Here is a 12,365-nt window from a genome sequence, read left to right as displayed (position 1 = left end):
CTGTGCCTTGTCTGAGAAATAATTCCCCTGAAAGTCAATAGACGACGTTATGCCTAATTTGCAGTTGTATATAATTAGTTTCAATTAAGTAATGAGATGGCTGAAATTAATATATTGAGAAGAGGTCTTTTTCTTAATCCACTGCCTCCCTTGGGGACAATTCCTATCGACATGCTATCCACTTTTCTCACAATTTTGCAGCAGCTAATCACTTTGCTATGTTGGCACTAACACTTATTGTGGATAACTGACGGCTCTTCTCTGAGGTTAACATGTCCTTTGTTGAACATTTAAGACATAGATAATTAGATTGTGTGCATTTATGATTGGTTTTCAATGAATATACCTGTGCCATAACGAATATGATTGTACCTTAGGCATCCTCTTTTGTATCCTAGAAGTCGCCCATTGGGTTCAAGATCTCTTCTGATGTTAATTTCCTTGTTCTAATTCTTTTATAACAGGTAATCTTGCTATCTTTGGCCAAGTATATCCAAATGTCTCATCAATAATTTCTTAAATAAGGTTACATTTGAGTTTTGTGCAGGCAAATAAATGATGATATATGTTTGTTATGTCATGGTATATTGGCTCAGGTAAGCTATTTGCCATCTGCAGAAAATTCTATTGATGTTTGACCTTGCCTTAAACAACTAACCTTCTCTTTCTTTTTTCCTAGTGAAATTATTTAACGATCTGTGCACTGGTCCTGACATGGATATTATTGGAATGTAAGGAAAATGTAGCAGTGGGTTACATATGAACACGCTCAATGAAGTGGCTAAATCAATGGACTGTTTGATGTGTGTGACAAACTTATTGAGTGCTTGCTTCTCAGTGCTAGGGGAAATAATATTATCCATGTTCTAGTCTTGAAATATATTTGTACCCAAGTTTTGATATGATAAGATATAAATATAATTTTATTAATCCCGCAAATGACAAAAGAACATGTCTCCATGGTCAGTCTTAGAAACAATGTCATAGGGTTCGCTGAACTTCAACATTGAAGTTCAAAATTCGGCGAATTTCAACAGAAATTTAAGATTCAGCTCTAATTCCACATTGACTTCTTCCATTCGTTCCCTCCACATTTGATAATTACAGCCACACATCCAATTACATGCTGTTCAATCTTGACCACTGTGACTCCATCCCATTGGTAACCTAGCGGCAACATCCACGCGTCCACAGCCACGACAACTGCTAGCTATGCGATCACTGTTTCTGTGATTTCTTCTTCAATGAGACATGTTGTGAACAAAACGAGTCACTGCTTGCGACGAACCACGACAAATGAATTAGCAACTGGTTTAAAAGATTTGTAATTTGTTGAGCTTCTTCTTCTGGATCAATCATATTGGTAGTTTTTTGCTGACATTTCGAATCATCCAATGTGGTTTATTTACAGAAGTCTGAGTGCAGATTTGTAATTTTTTAATATATTGTAAACTTTATATTAACTTGATATAAAAATATTAATTATATATATAATTTGATATGCTCACTTGTATATATATTATATATTAACCTTTTTATACTTTGTATGTTATCTCTGACTCTCTCTCTCTCTCATATATATAATATGATGAACCACACTTGATGGTTTGAAACATTGGCAAAAATTTGACAATGTGATGGATCCACAAGAAGCTCAACATAATTTTACTCACAGAAGCCTCAATTCAGATTTGTGATTTCTTAATTTATTGTAAACTTTATATTAACTTGATATAAAAATATAGTTATATATTTTTTCAATATAACTCTTTATACTAACTTTATATATAATTTAATATGCTCACTTGTATTTATATTAACCTTATTTAACTCTCTTTCTCATATATGTATGCAATTTGTTTTTCCAAAGAAAAAAAATCTATATATTCATAAGAAGTGAATATACATGTTGTGGTCCTTGGAGGACTATACTAGCTTTTAGGCCCTCAAAAATTTGCTCATATAGGCCTTTATCTACACAACAAAAAGGAAAATAGTTATACATCTTTTACACCTCCTTATCAGTCAGTACCAATTTCCAAATACATACTTACTGTTATCACCACTTGCGTTTGTAGCTGCTTTCAACAATCCACAAAAAATTGACAAAAAGGAGAAGTTATATCCAAGAGTTCATTGACTCAAACTCGACCCCATCAATAAGTTCACGGATTTCAAATGACCTTATAGGAAGAGTCAACGCTTCCTTAGAGAGCTTGTTGGCTTCCTTGTTTAAATCCTTGTAAGTGCGTTGGAAGGAGAGCCAATCAAAGGATTGGATCGAGTTGTAAAGGTCCTGGAGCAGAGGTCCCCTGCACAAGTTCACCACTGAGACTCACTTAGAGGCTTCATCAATGTCTAATTTCTAGTCTCCCATCACTTGATGTTTTTTAACTCCTTTTCCTTTGCCACCTGTAGAAGAGTCCATAATGCAATGAATTCAACTTTATTGTTTGAATCTCTTTTTGGTGCATCCCTGATATGAACATAATGAAATTTTTTAAGAGATAGGATTGCACTGACCCTGCAAGAAGGAAGATGGCCTCGGCTAGCATAATAAAATAAGCCCCACGGAATGCCCCTGCCAAGACATGAATAGCCGAAATTCGAGGATTCTTTATCTTGAGATCAACCATATATTCTTTTGAAAGCTTGATTATAATACCAACAATGACTTCAGGTCTGATGTTTACCTCTTTGAATATACTTGAGTTTCGGGCCCACCGTATACCATAAACCAGAGTACTTGGGAAGGTTTCAAATTGTTTAACCAAGTTGTCCTCTAACCAATCCTGCATACATTCGACCAAATCTGGCATTGCCCAAGACATCTTTTGCTTAAACTTTGAGTTCACAAACCACATCACCTACATTGTATAGGGGCAGGAAATAAAAATGTGAGAAGAAGACTCATTGAATCTATAGAGGGCACATTTGCTAGGACCAACCCAACCCCTCTCAAGACTAGTTTCCCACGTCATAAGCTTATTGTTAAATGCAAACCACAATGTAATTTTACATTTCAAAGGAGCATGAGACTTCCATCGGAAACTCCACCATCATTGTTTTTTCCTATTGAATTGGGCTTAAATCCAAGTAGAATATCCCAACTTTGCAATAAAATCTCTTGTCCCAACATTTTTAGACCAACACAAAACGCCTTCTTCTTCCTCTTATAGTTTGATAAAGTTGAAGACTGATTTGCTTATGTAAAGGGACCTCTCTTTCGCTTCCTAGCCTTCTAGCCCCAAAAAAACCCTAGTCTTCCACCCTATCTTTCCAAAGGATGAAGGTTATTATGCTTTAACATTTATGAGAGAAAATATACCTACCTTGTTAAGGGAGTGAATAAGGGGTTTTCAGAGCCTATAATTCTTAGAAACCATCTAGGGGTCCTTGAACCTGACATTTCAGCCATTACCAATCCTCCAAATTGTCCACATTCCTACAAGAGGGGAGAAATCTACCAGGTATTTCCATACAAAGGATCCACTAGAGGACTTCCTCAGCTTCTCGTGCCAGTCTCAATTGACATGTTTTGTAAGTACTTAGATTTCATCACCATACTCCTTAAGAAAACGTTATGGGTGAGCCTCCAAAGACTTTTGGCAGCCAACGATTTTAGAAAAGGATAATACTTTTTGTTTGTCACCCTCCTAACTTTTTAGGAGTTGCCATTCGGTTCCATTTAACTAGAGTAATGCCTCTAGTAAGATGAGAGCTAGATCATAATATCTAAAAGCTTATCTTCTTAATTTTTGTAAGGATGCCCGTGGGAATTGTAACACTAGAAGTCCAATAGATAGGAATGTTGTCCATAACTGGCTTTAACGAAATTAAACGCCCCTCGTGCGAAAGAAGTCTATTGACCCACAAAGAAATTTTCACCTCAACCTTTTTTATAACCACAACCAGTCAACAAACTAGTAACTGTGTGGTTTAAGAAAAAAACCAAGGTATCTAAAATTTGGGTCCAACTCTTTATTGGAGAAGAGAAAAAGATCCTCTATCCACAAAGGAGGGAATTTAGGGAGGCCATAATCCAACAATCACAATTTTTTGTGGTTAATCTCCGTACCTATAACTTACAATACATCTCCAAAACTTCTTTCAAAGTCGAAAGATCCCTATGAGTACTTTGTGTGAAACATACATCTCCAAAACTTCTTTCAAAGTCGAAAGATCCCTATGAGTACTTTGTGTGAAACATACAACATTGTCAACGAAAATGAGATGGGAGATAGATTATTGAGCTAAAACTTTTGCTCCTTTGATAGCCCCTCTTAACCTAGCATTACCTTTTAATTTGCTTAAGACCTTTGCCACAATCAGGAAGAGGAAGTGAGACAAAGGACATCCCTATCAGAGCCCTCTCGAAGCTTAAAAAGACTTGGAGGGGGAACCATTAATGAGCACAATGAAAGAAATCGACTAAATACAACTCATCATCCAATTAATAATGGATAAATTCAAGGCCATTAATAGGATTAAATGGAAAGTTCTGCTCACTCTGTCATATGCTTTGGATAGATCTATCTTAAGGATAACTGCAACTTGCTTGGCCATCTTAACTGAATGGTTTGCTTCTTGAGCTATATCACCATAACATGGATCTATCTCTTTTGCAAAATACCAATTTGCTCATATGATATAACTTCACTCAAGACCGACTTTAAATGCCTAGCTATAATCTTTTTCATGATCTTGTATGCCACATTACAACACAAGATAGGCCGAAAATCACCAAAGGAAACACTATCTTGTTTTTAAGAATGAGAATAATGAAAGTCGAGGTTAGAGATTCCAAAACTTTCCTTGAACTCTTGGACTCTTGACCATTTCTAATAGATCATCCTTCAACAACTCATAGAATCCTAGAAATAATTCCATTGAGGGTCTATCTAGATTGGGACTCTTATCTTTTTGCATGAAGACAAGTTTTGCATATATTTCAGGTTCCTACAAAACTTCCAATAGAGGCTGGTTCATCTCTTTCATAATAACAAGAGAGAAATTGTTTATAACCTCTAGGATTTTCTAAATTGGACAACCTTTTGGATCCTTGAAAAGAGAATTAAAGTGATAAACCCTTCCCTCCACTTTGTCCTTAAAAAGAGGGAATCAATGAACTAGTCAAAGATTTGATTTTCCAAGTTGTGTTCCAAGTTTTTTTTGATAATTAGCATATTGATGAAAGAATTTGGAATTATTGTCTCCCTCCTTATTCCAAATTTCTCGACTCTTAAGCCTCCAAGTTGCTTCCTCCTCCACAATGGATTTCTCCTAAGTAGAGTGTGGAGTTGAGCTAAATTGCTATTAGAGAATATGCTTGAAACATTGTCTTCATAAAACTTCTAGAAATTTTGCTCTCCATCTCCTTGAGCATGGGCTGAGATTTTCCTTTATCCACTTTTTTGTAACAACTTTGACTCTAGTGATATTTTCTGCGAATTGACTCATATAGGAAGGAGAGGTTGGATATAAATGCTCCCAACTATCCTCAACAACCTTCCTATAATCTTCCTTCAGAGAGCCAAGAATGATTAAATTTAAAGCGAGAATGTGGTTTCTTTCTAGCAAAATCTAATTGAAACAACACTGGTAAATGATTGGAGTGACCGATAGTCGACACCCAAGACTTCATTAAAATTGAGCCATTCATCATCACTTAAGATATCAAAAGGCGGTCCAACCTTTTTTCCATTGTAGCCTCATTAGAAAGAAAGTTCCTTCATGTTGGCATTAGCTTCACAGGATGAACATCAATCAACCTATTTCTCTAAAAAAAAATTGAAAAAAACTGCTATGAGGGTCTTGGCTGGGACCGACTCCCAAAACTTCTCTTATAGACAAGGTTAAATTCAAATCTTCGACAATCAAAATGAGGGGTTTCTAAAGCCTTTGAACCTTCCAAACTTTCCCAATTTGTGAACCTAAAGCCCAATTACTTAGTTTCCAGAATGATCAAGATGGTGGAATTGAAGGGAGACAAAGAAATGGCTTCAAATGCAAGGCTCCAACCCAAGAGTAGTCCTTTGAATTAACCATCTTACATCCAACATACAAAAAGTCCAATTTTTTAGCCACCACTTCACTATTGCATAAGATTTAAGCCCTTCCACCATCATTTCTTGAAGTAGAATTATATTTGGGTTGTGGATCCTAATGAGCCTTTTGAGGGCTAGCTATTTATGGGTGCTTCCCACCCCTCTAGCATTGAAGAAAGCACAATCATGGTGATCCCTTATTTATGAATTTTGTCCCTCCAAGGTCCTTGGAAAAGGTATGTTGCTTCGCTTTCTTAATGTCCTAAACTACCTTTTGTTGGGCCTTTAACAAGAGAGATTTTCTACTCATTGGATCAGACTGGTAGGATCGGGGGCAAGGTCACCTTGCAAGGAGTCTACCTTTAGTCTAACTCTTGATCTCAAGAGTATATCAAGAGGAGATGCCAACATCATTGGCCAAAGGAGAGGGTTAGGCCTTTCCTTTGCGATGCCTACTAAGATTGCATCTCCGAAAACAATAGCTTGCTTCTTGGGGGAAACAATAAGGCAATTTTTCTTCTAGGCTGAGCCCAAAGGGACTTCCTTTAGAGGGTAGAGGACCCTTGCCTTTTCTACCTTGTCTTGAGAGTCTTCAGAAGAACAAGAATCAACAAATAAAGGAGAGATAGGATGAGATGTATCATTTTTGTTGTTTGGGGTGCCAAGATCAAACCTCCCAATGACCCCCTTACTCGTTTTTGAATTCGAACGGAAAGCCTTGACTTTGTTCCCCATATGCAAAATAGGGACCTGCTCAACTGTCTTATCAGGGTCCTGTTAAATTTTCACCCAAACTTTGTTTTTCTTAATAACGTGAAGAAAGGCCTTGGAACATTGTCCTTGAAGGTGACTAACTTAATGACAAATGAAACAACAAAAGAACATCTTCCAATGGCCTATTTTTTGTTTCTAAGAACATTCCCCAAAAACTCTCCTTTAGGTCAACTTTGACTTGAATCCAAGCCCAACACTTGTCAACTTTTGAGTCACACTTCGGCTCTAAACCAATGAACCTCACAAGTTTATTTCCAATTGCTACCATAAACGCTTCAGATTAGAATACCAACGTAGCTGAGGATGAATAACACACACCTATTGAATGGCGACCAAGGCTCCCACATGGTCAAAATCCATATGTCAATTTTGGAGGATTAAATTAGAGGGACACCAATTCCATTCCCGACCTAGGATTTTCTTGTAATTGTCCCTTGAATCAAACAAGAAGCAAAGCCACCCTTGCACCAATACAAGGAATACTGGCATTATATTCTAACTTGGGGAGCCAATTTAGCTCCATCCACTTCTTAGGGGACTCATGAACTGTTTCCCCACAGAATTGGCCCACTAGGGCCTTACCCAACACTTCGAGATGTCTTTGAAACTAACATCTTGCCTGACCACCTAGAATTGGTTTCGATCCTAGAACCACATCTACTGCCATGGCTGCTCCCTCTGAATTGGAAGCCTACTCTACCACTTGGTTCAAAATCATCCTCAAAGACTTGCTCCCTTTGGATTTGTCCCTAGAAGCCTCTTGCTCTTGAACATATTGTAAGGTCATCTCATACTAAGAGACCTTCTTGATAGACTTATAAGGATTTACTAATTGCTCCTCCCCACCTGAACTTGAAGGTTGAATCCCACTGAATTGCTTAACCTTGAAAGCTTCTTTTTCCTTGTTATCATCACTGTTCTACTTCTTGCCTTTGCTCGAATAGGCTGGCCCTTTAGCCTATATAGGTTGCCCTTTCTAACTCCAATGATGTGGCCATCGTCTAAGCTAGATCCCATGGGTCTGATCAGTGCCTGTCCATTGTGGAACGCTACAACAAACCCCTTCTCTATCATAGACACTGAGTGAAATGCCCCCTTCGAATTAATTACCCAAGGAAGGATGTAGTAGCCTATCTAGCCTTGTAGGCTATAGTCATTTCAAAAGGGGTAATTATTATTTAATGTTACTAAAGTAACATTAGATAATACAAATTAATTTGGGGTAAATGGAGGGAAACTTGCAAGTCAGTCAAGTTGATTTTAGGAGGGAAAAGCCCCAAAGATAAACTCTATACAAGGAAGGGAGGAGGGTCATTATAATCATCATGGATTGTTATTCTTCTTGATTTTGGGCTGAGGCTCTTGGAGGGTTTTAAGACCCTTTTTTCTGATTGGTTTTGGTGGTGAATGATTCAACCCTACCCAACCTTTTCCACCTTTCTTTGCTACAGGACTGAATTCTGGCTGAAGAATTATCCTTCTGAGGTAGTGAGGGTTGGTATCTACATTTTTGAGGTAGTGAAGGGCTAGAGATTATCTTTTTGAGGCAACGAAGGGCTGAAGTCTAACTTTTTGAGTTAGCAAAGGGTTGGAGTTTGTCTTCTTGAAGTAGCGAAGGGCTGATATTTACCTTTCTTATGTAGCGAAGGGCTGGTATATATCTTCCCGAGGTAGCGATGAGCGGGTATTCACCTTTCTGATGCAGTGAAGGGATGGTATATGTCTTCCTGAGGCAGTAGAGGGTTGAGACTTGACTTTCTGGGGCAGCGAAAGGCCAAGAAGCCTTCTTCTGAGGCAACAAGTGGCCTAAAGGGCCACAATCAGGAGACAACGAGGGTTTAAGGTAAATTTCAGGTTACCAGAGACGAAGGCAGCAAGGGCGAATAAGGGTGCAAGGCAACAACGAGGTCTGTTGATGTGATTTTGTGGTAGCAAGGGGGACAACTACAATTTGTAAGCTTAAAAACCATGTTTTGATAACCCCTTGGGAGACTGTTGATCACAAACATCTTTATAATTCTGTGATTTGTTGGTTGAATTAACCCTACTTATAGTGGTTGCTTGTGGAACCAACTGTTGTTGAATTCTTTACTATTCTACTGGTGTATTCAATAAAGAGCCTCACTATTTTTTAATAGATTGATGTGTACTACAACATTGTGATGAAATACAACTCTTTCATGTGTTTATTGGAGACCCTAACTCAAAATTGCATCCCAGTGGTAATCTCTCCAAGAGGGATATTACACTGAGAGCAAACTCCACTCGAGTTTAGGCTCCCATAGCACGTCCTCTGCTTCCAACTTGCCTCCTAATTCAAGTTGAAATACCATTGTTGCAATTCATGTTGTCGCACAAAAGGTCTAGGCACCAATGCAACAACTCAGTTGGGGGCTGTCACCCTGATCCCCAATCTCTCTGTTTAAGCTGTCTACCAACAACAGGCTAAGGGGTGTAGACCCTATGGAAATGAAATGAAGGAGAACAAGTTGGGAACCAACCAGTTCGGGAGACACAATCAAGTGACCAAGTACTTGATTTAGATTTAGCAAGACTTATAGGATTCGATTAGATTTAAGCAATTGATACCAGCGCCTTATGGAGTCAACTATCTTGCTAGGAATTTTAGGACCAAGTAATTGATTTGCAACTACTGCTTGAATGAATAATTATCTTATATGAATCCTAAAGCTAATGTGAGATGCAGGAATCTCGGTAAATTTTAGTTAAATGCCTATCTAAATTTTAACCCTTCGATCTTTTCTATATTGAGCCTGATTCCGTAGTAAATGGCAGAGAGAAGATAAGGTCAAGCACACTAAGGTGTGATTAACGATACCTCTCCTGAAAATCTAACATACCCGGTGCCTCCGACGCTGTAGAAAGCTATGGCTCTGACGACTGCAAGGTCACCGTTTCAAGTACTATTAGAAGCAAGCTTCTCAAGCAAAGATAGATGGGTACCTATTTTTCCATCGACCAAGCTTATGCTTGGAAGTAAATTTTAATTATGCAAAGAGAATTTTTCTTTTAAGATTAAAAATCCCAAACCCCTTAACACAAAAAAAACCAAAAAATGAACTTTAGATTTGATAATTGATATTATTCCCTTGGCAATTTTAATGTGATAAGTTTTATGATAGCATTTTTTTTTTTTAATGTGACAAATGTAAAAAAAATCAAAAGGCTTAATGAATTAAATTTTTAATGGGCCAAAGGCCACATAAAAATTTAAAATTGAAATGTGAAAGCACAATTTTTTTTTTTTAGATTTAGATTTTAAATCAAAAAAAAAAGAAAAAGTAAGCACATAAAAAAAATTTCGATTTTTTTTATGAGACTTAACCTTAACCAAAATTAAAACAAAGAATAAAGTGAAGAAAAGGGAAATCGTGAGGGAAAGTTTGAGAACGTAGGGTTGCAGGTTGAAGGTGGCAACGAGGAAGAGGAGTGCTTTTGTGTGCAGGTTGAGAGGAATGAAGGATGCAGAGAGGGTCGCGATAAGGGAGTAACGGATAAGGAATAACAAGGACACACAGAGATGAGGAAGGGATGAGAATGGAGCCGCGCGGGAGAAGGGAGATGAAAGAGAGGACGCAACAAGATGAGAGGCCGACGCAAAGAGAGATGAAGGAAAAAATGACAGGGAAAAATAGGAGGAAGCTGTGGAAATGGAAGAGCGCGTTTGCTTGCAGGGACATGTTAGGGTGGTGACAAGGAGGAAGAGGACGCAGACAGGAGCACGCCAACAAGTAGAGAGGAGGAAAAAATGCAAATAGCAGTAAGGGAAAAAAACGCAGAGATGAGGAACTCACGCAGGCAGAGGGAGCAACAAAATTTTAAAGGGCTTCAAGGCAGCGAATGGTAGCCCAAAAACCTCAAAACAAATCCCAGAAATTTAAATTTCAAACTGATATATTTTTGCTTTAAAATTTGCTCTCAGAAAAAACTTCAGATCTGAATTTGAAATTCTCGGACTGAAAATAATTTTGAATAATTTGTCCCTGCAAAATGGTATTGAAGCTAGATCTTGCTCTCTAGGGTCTAGATCTGGCTTCAAATTAAATTTTTCCTTCAGATTCGCACCTGCAAAATGAAAGCAAAAAATGCCCAGATCCCAGATATAAAACAAAATGAATAAAAACCCCAAAACCCAAGCTAAAAAAAACTTAAGGTCTATACACGATATTTATAGATCTATGTACAAAGGTTGCAGATCTATCAGATCCGTGGAGTATGAGTCCAACTCCGCTCGCAGATTTGATAATCTAAGGCTCTTACTAGCCAGATCTATAAATTTTTCCACAAAATACTTAAAAGATTTTGAAATTTTAGAGTGGTACTAGCCCAAAAACATCCTGCAGATTTTTTTTATTTTTTATCATTAGATAAATCCTAGAGCTTATATGAGGTAGGCTCTTCAGAAAATATATGCTGAGAGTTCGCTGGTCCAAGCGAGGACTATCCCCAAACGCTCAATGAAAACCTGAGAGATCTTCTGCAAGCACTAGATAAACCATCAAACCAAGTAGAGAAATAGAATAACAATAAAAATTTGAAGAAATAGAGATACCTGCTAATTCAATAAAAATTAAAAATGTTACCCCAGATCCAACAAACTGATTAAGATTCCTGTATTCAGATTATTCTAAGAGAGCTATTGATTGATAGTTTTCACATAACATTGAGCATAAATTAAAGGAATGTTACCATAGATTCATGAAGAGGAACACCATCGCAAGTTGAAACCCCAATGACTTTTGCATTAATTCCAAAAAATATATACAAGAGAGCTTGAGAGCTTAGTACACGATTCAAAGATCGGATGAAAAAATAGTCTAACACTGACCTCTAATTTATAGGTATAATCTCCAATGACTAGTTGGCTTGATCCTTGTCAAATTAATCTCGACCGTTCAAAAAGATTTAATTAATCTTTAATCATCACTGTCAATTTTTTTTTTGCGAGGAAAAATCGATTTTTCATTTAATTGATTTTTAATTAACTCAAAGTTAATTATTTTAAGTTAATTTCCTCAAAAATTTGACTTTGCCTTAACCGCCATGGCATGAGGGTTCAAAATTTCTTTATTTCCTCAATATTCCCTTGGCCACAGGGACCTCCAAAAATTAATTTTACCACAAAATTAATTAAATTTTTGGCTTATGATTTAATTAAATTTTGCCAGAAAAATTTAATTAATTGACTTATGAGGGGATAAATAATTTTTTCAACCCTCTAATATTTAGCCATGGTGTCTAATTATGAGGGACCATGCACTAAATATTTTTTACATCAAGATATTACAATTTAATACATGAAGGGGGAACACCTGTTCGTTATAGACCCTAAAAAATCTACCCAATTCTGCGACTCAATTTATGATCTAGTAGACCAAGTAATTTGTAATAGAATAATCTAGCCAACTAGCTAGGATTATTCCCAAATTACTTTTACAGAAACTTGATAAAGAACACTAGGACTCACTTAATATCTTGACGACAAAATCCACCGTAGCTTTGGGGTGAGACTGGAGGGAAAAA

The 12,365-nt window shown here is 37.2% G+C and overlaps 1 protein-coding gene across 1 annotated transcript in view; it reads left to right on the top strand.

The window, feature by feature from the left end:
* HDA9 (histone deacetylase 9) overlaps nt 1–12,365 on the top strand; it is a 140,383-nt gene that overhangs the window by 100,908 nt on the left and 27,110 nt on the right. The gene's annotated exons all lie outside the window — the stretch shown is intronic.

This window comes from Pinus tabuliformis, chromosome X, assembly GCF_031772625.1.
Source record: "Pinus tabuliformis cultivar Carrire ecotype Pingquan chromosome X, CPIR1, whole genome shotgun sequence".
Classification (NCBI taxonomy): Eukaryota; Viridiplantae; Streptophyta; class Pinopsida; order Pinales; family Pinaceae; genus Pinus; species Pinus tabuliformis.
This window is presented reverse-complemented; position numbering and strand designations above follow the sequence as displayed.